Source organism: Molothrus ater, chromosome 11, assembly GCF_012460135.2.
Source record: "Molothrus ater isolate BHLD 08-10-18 breed brown headed cowbird chromosome 11, BPBGC_Mater_1.1, whole genome shotgun sequence".
Classification (NCBI taxonomy): Eukaryota; Metazoa; Chordata; class Aves; order Passeriformes; family Icteridae; genus Molothrus; species Molothrus ater.
Genome location: NC_050488.2, coordinates 5,712,683 through 5,718,682, shown reverse-complemented (window position 1 = coordinate 5,718,682; position 6,000 = coordinate 5,712,683).

Sequence of the window (6,000 nt, the reverse complement as noted above, 5' to 3'; positions counted from 1 at the left end):
GCAACAAAGTCAGAGTATTTCAAATACAAACTGCTGCAAGCCCAAGAGTCCTTTCTATTTAGAGAACAGTGCAATATGCAAATATGGCACTGCAAAGGACTCTATTTCGGTAAAAACTCATCACCACGTGTCAAATCAAAGCTTTTCTCCTCATCCTCAGTAGGAGCATTCTTCCTGTGAGCCTGTGATCTAGCTAGAATATCTAGCAATTTTTACAATAATGGGTGAAAGTTATATAAATGCACTCAAAAGCTGAATAAAGTCTTGTAAGACATAATTAGAGCTGCCAGTGTCTGTAATGCCCAGAATGTACAAAATTCATTGAATCACCAAAATGACCTTCCAATTTGGTGATGTCATTCCTTCATCTTCCCACACTGCATTTCACATTATCATTTATTAAGTGCTTACTTTTGTAGGGTTTTTTGTAGGACATGAAGGAATCAAGGAGTTATGACTAAAATTTCATTCTGGGAGGTTGATAATAACCTGAAATAGATACAAAATCCAAACACTGCTCTGGACTGCTCTCTGACACAGCCTTCCCAAGTACATCCAAATAAGTCATTTAACCTCTCTGCCCCATTTATGCCACCCACAGGCATTTCACTTCTGTTCCAAGGCTGCAAGTTACTGACATTTAAAGGCAAAAATCTGCATTACTGGAAACATTCAAAGTTAAAAGTAGTCCTCCATCTTCCAATTCTCTGAAGAGCTACAAAGTCAGGACTGAAAAAAGGATTTTCTGGAAGCAGTCAAAGGAGACCACTTCTGCAGGTGAGACTTCTACAAATAAATGAGACAACTGGGGGAAAATAAAGTCTAAGCAATGGAAGACACAAGACATTAGATGCAACACGTGTACTAAAGGCTGCTGTAAAAACAGCAGCTCACCCTCCTGCACCTTTGGAAAATCACTGTGGTGTAACCTCGCCAAAAAGGCCACTCTGGGACCAGTTTTACCCACAATACACGTCTGGAGTTCATTTACCTGATGAATCTAAATTGCACAGTCTGTCTCCTGTGATTTCAGCCTCCTTCAACTTATCCTGATTAGTCTTCCCAGCACTTCTTACTCAAAGGTTCAGATGTGCAGCCCCTAACTGGAGGGGTTGGTAATTGTGTGGAGTCACTGGGCGCATACCTGAGAGGAGCAATTAGACAGAGTCCTCTGCCACAAAGGCAGACAGGGACTGAGGGGAATACAGTCACAAAGGTACAGGAAAAAACAAAGCCTATTCGTGCCAGAATGGGCTTCCTCATGGCAGAAGCTCAGTCACCAGAATCCAACAGGTAATTTCAGCATGGACAGTGAAAATCTGCAGAAAAGGACAAAATATATATCCAGCTATGCTAACAGCACATGGGTTTATTTGCCAGAGAAATTTAGGGTTCCACAGCAACTGTCTAAAAAAAGCTTGCATCACTGAAAATGCCAACTTTTACACTTGTAATTATGGCACACCAATACTATTTTTAGTTTGATTTGAGGATCCCTATATTTGTAGAAGGGACTGCTTTGACCAATAATGCAGATATTTCTTTTCTCTGCAGGAGGTGAAAGGACTGTTTTAAAATAACCCTTTCACACATAAGCAGACAAAGTAATTGAAATAAAAACTGATTAGATAAGACTACTATTAACCCATTTGTCATCAACCCATCTGTTACCAACCAATTCGGTCAATTCATTAAGAAGAACTGCCTCATTACATTTAGCACAGATTATGAGAAGGAAGCTTTAACACTATAAGGCAACAGAAAACCTTCCTTCCTTCCTTGTGGAAAAGTTCTTAGTTGCCTAGAAAATCAATTAGCAGCACAGGCAGTTCAGTAGATCATTTACTCCATCTTTTGGCAGAACAAAGGAGTGCAATGAAATTGGGTTCCTTCTTCCTCTCCCACTCCCCCGTGCTGGAAACTCAGAGTGCTGTAGATGCAAAAGGCTCCATGGCATTGCTCCTCCCACAAGGGGAAAGCCCATCACTGAATATCTCTCATTCAGAGAGTAAAAATAGATGCCAAATAGTGATTTCTTGCATAAAAGGATGCTGCTTAAAAGCATCAAGTCTCAGCTAACACCTCCGTGCCATAGAACTGGTAGAGACTGGATGGTTCCAGGCTCCAGGCCCAGGAGGTCTCTCTGTTCTCCCTGAAGTTGCCAAAAGTTATTGCTACTTAACTAATTTAAATTAAAATGTCCATATCTAAAATAAGAAAGTCAGAACGTCTTTAAACCACGTTGAAAAGAAATGTAAATGAAGAAATACTTGGAGAAGCATGAAATTATTATTGCAGATGAAGAAACATTAGTCACTGATAATATTTCCTTCCTACCAGTGTTTCAGTAACAGCCATAAAAACCCAAAACACCAATCAAACCCATAGAATCATTACAATTAAACATAGAGTGCTGCTCTTTTTTTCAGCTGTAGAAAATAAACAGAAGCCTGGCAGAACAAGCAAACAATTAAGACAGCATTTTGAGAATAGTCTTCTTTAAAACATGAAGATAATACCAAGCTCTATTAACATCACAAAAGCTCTGCAAAAAAAAAAAAAAAAAGAAAAAATGACAAAAAAAGCTAAGGTAAGAATAACGTCAATAACTTCTGTGTTATGGCAAATACTTCCATATAACTATTAAAATGACATTGCTATTATTTTTGCTGCTGTAATATGGCATTGCTTCAGGCACATGAGCATTATGTGCAGTAATGTAACCCATGATTACAGGAAGCAGATAAATGGTCTCACATGGAGCTATTTCCCAGTATTCTCATTTGAAAAACACTTCTTTTTTTCCAGTTACTGTAAGACAAAAACATTAAGAGAGTCTTATTCACAAATCCATTTATAGAAATACAAAAATTGAATGCTCCAGTAGGAAGCTAAATTTTTGGAATGTTCTCAGAACTCCTGATTATCTCAAAGTAGCCCTAAATTTGCAACACAAAAACCTGGGAGAGAAATACTCAGGAAAGGAGCAGAAGCCACATCAATCAACTGGATTCCAATATCAGCTTGATCCCTGACTGCACCTTACACTCCTGACAGGGAGTAAATCTGGGGAGCCCAAAATTTCACTCAGCACTTCCTGTAATTTTAGGAAAAATACCAAATTCTGTCGAGAAATTCATACTTGACTGAAAACTGTTTACACAAGCACACCTTAGGGGAGAAGAAACACTTTGTACTTCACAACTATAAATCAGATCACATTAATAGAAAAAAAAAAAATGCAGAGCCTCACAGGTATTGCCAGTAAAGAGCAAAGTGTACTTGTACAAATGAAGGTCACAAATAACAGCTCAGTTAAATCACTCAAATATGATTAAATTTTGAGTCAAATAAAAAAGTTCTCTTCACACTGAGAAATAAATTATATAATTACAAGCAATCTAATAAACTCTTCATTACTACAAGGAGTCAAGCATTAATTAATAAAATTAATTTAACTTTTTTTGTTTTGGAGGATGCAACCAGTAAAATCTTGTACAACAGGAGTAGAAGAGGACCCAGAAGCTGGCAGAAAAACATGCAGAGAACAAGGGAATCCAATGGCTCAGTGCTAAGCAAACCAACATCTGAAAGGGCAGTGCTCAGGGACAGAGGAAGGGACAAATACAGAAAGGGAAAGGGAAGGTAGGGAAAAATAACAGAAAATAATAAACTGTCTGCAGGGTAATCAGGTTAAAGCCACTAAAACACCTCAACTGTGCTGAAACACAGCAGTTGTTAAAAATGACCCAGAGATGCACAAAAAGCCAAGGAGATATCCTCAAATTCCCCAGCACAGAAATGAAATGCCTCCAGCTAGGGAAAGATCAACACCATTTCAAAGCATGAAAGATAATTTCAGTTCATCCAAGGGAAAGCCAGACACACACACCCCACACACACATGCACACAAGTGTTGTTCAATTTTTACACTGATTTTTATTAAAAAGGCTGAGCTGGCTCTTCAGTATCCAGTGCCACTTGTTGATGCCTTGTACTTCACAAAGCTTTTTTGCAGGTCACTTGGGTGAAAAGGAAACTCAGTGAGAGGTAATTCTGCTCAGGATCTGGCAGTTGATCTGTTGACTGTGAGAAATATTTCTGTCATGCCTTAATTTTGCATTTAATTTCAAATTAGGAGCCCTGAAGGGCAGGTTTAATCAGAAAGTCTGACTGGCCACATCTGCCAGGACAATACATCCTTATGATGCCAGTGAATTACCCCCACCTCTTTTAATTTGGGTTTTAAAAAATTTAGATAATACCTATAGCTTGCTGAAATCCCTAATCAGTAAAGGGAAAAAGGAACAGATTTTTTCCATCATAGAATTGCAGCTACATAATCTGCAGTATGTTCTGCATCTTTATGTTGGCTAATTTTACTGCCTCTCAAACATGAGGGCTTTGCTGTCACTTCCACAGATATATGTTCCAGATAAATTTAAATGAGGAGCAAATTAGAAAGGTATAATTTAGGAAAAATTCCTGCCAACTGTCATGTTTTTCCATATGCAAACCATACATTGCTGACCTCTCCCACCTCTCCCTCATTTTTCCTGCCTTTCAGATTCCCACAAACAGTCACAATCCCTTCCCATTCTTGCACAAATTTAGTAAAGATCTGTCTGTACAACCATCAATCACTGTGTCACCAATTGCAGGGCAAATCCTGCAGCCTGAGCACACCCAGCCAAGGGAGGAATTCCAGAGCCAGGGTACACAATCAGGCCAAGCAGCAGGTTGCTTGCAGGGGCACAGGGCTCAGCCCAGCTCAAGCACATCAGGTGCTGAAAACCAGGATGAATCCAGCCCTCTGACAGCTGAGCTGGTTGCAGGGCCACCTACACTGCCTTTAGTTTGGCTTTTTTCACAAATCTGCTGTTTACATGCAGGCTGAAAGAGGGCAGCCCTGAAAGGAATGTCGGTTTTTAAACTTTCAAAGCTTTTTTTTCTTCTCCTCAGCCCCTTTCCATGCTTTACCTACTTTTCTGATAAGGTAATTTTGTCAGCTCTGTAGTGATGAAATGCCCCGATCAGAGGCCAAGTTATAGTTGCTTTATCTGCAAAGGCCCCTACATGCTGCAATAGTTCAATCACTTGGAGTCACACCACCTCTCCACTTACTGCCTTGGCTCTGCCCTCAGGGAATGAGTGGAGAACAGTTTCTGGGCTGAAATTCAGGTGCTTTTAAATAGATCTAGCAGGATCTGAGCAGTTCTCGAGGAGAAAGTCCGAGGGCTTTCCTATTTGTTTTCGACCTTCCACCATTAGCAAGCTGAATCCAGCCAATCTGGGGCTCACTCAGAGGGAACACTCAGTTTTCCTGCCTGTTCACAAGCAGCACAGCTTTGCAGATTTGATTCTGCTCTTGCTTTTAGAAATGTAGCAGTAAGATGAAGTAAGGAAATAAGTCTGGGTAGATGAAGCCCTAAAGAGAACAAGATACAACAATGGCATTGCTAACACAGGCAAACTCACAGGGAAAAAGTCGCTTTGTGTGGACTCACGAGACTTCCTCTGGTCCTACATTAATGTGCTTTGCTCCCTTTGCCAGCTCTCAGGCACCAGTGTGTCTTCCAGACTCTTACATCACTGGCTTGCATTACTCATGAAGCCTGACAGCTCAGAATTTCATAGATCTGCATTTCCATCTCATGTTTGAATGTTTTTTCCCACCTGAATATCCAGCTACAGCTCTACCAAGCTGAGTGTGTTTAACTATTTTCAGCACATGTTTTCAGGTCCCTGGGCAATAAAACAAGACAAAACAACAGCTACCATCCATGTCCCCCTAACCCAAGGCAACAGTCTGGTTTTCTTGCAATTTTGCCCCTCACCACCCCTGCTTGCCTTCTCACTCACTGTCTTGCTATACCTGCTGACTGTCAACGTGGTTTTTCAAATAAATAAAACAAACTCTCATCTAGATCACAGATTCTCTGAAAATAGTAAAAAGTTTGTAGTTGAATTTGAAGCTGAGGAATTTCTTTGTTCCCCAAT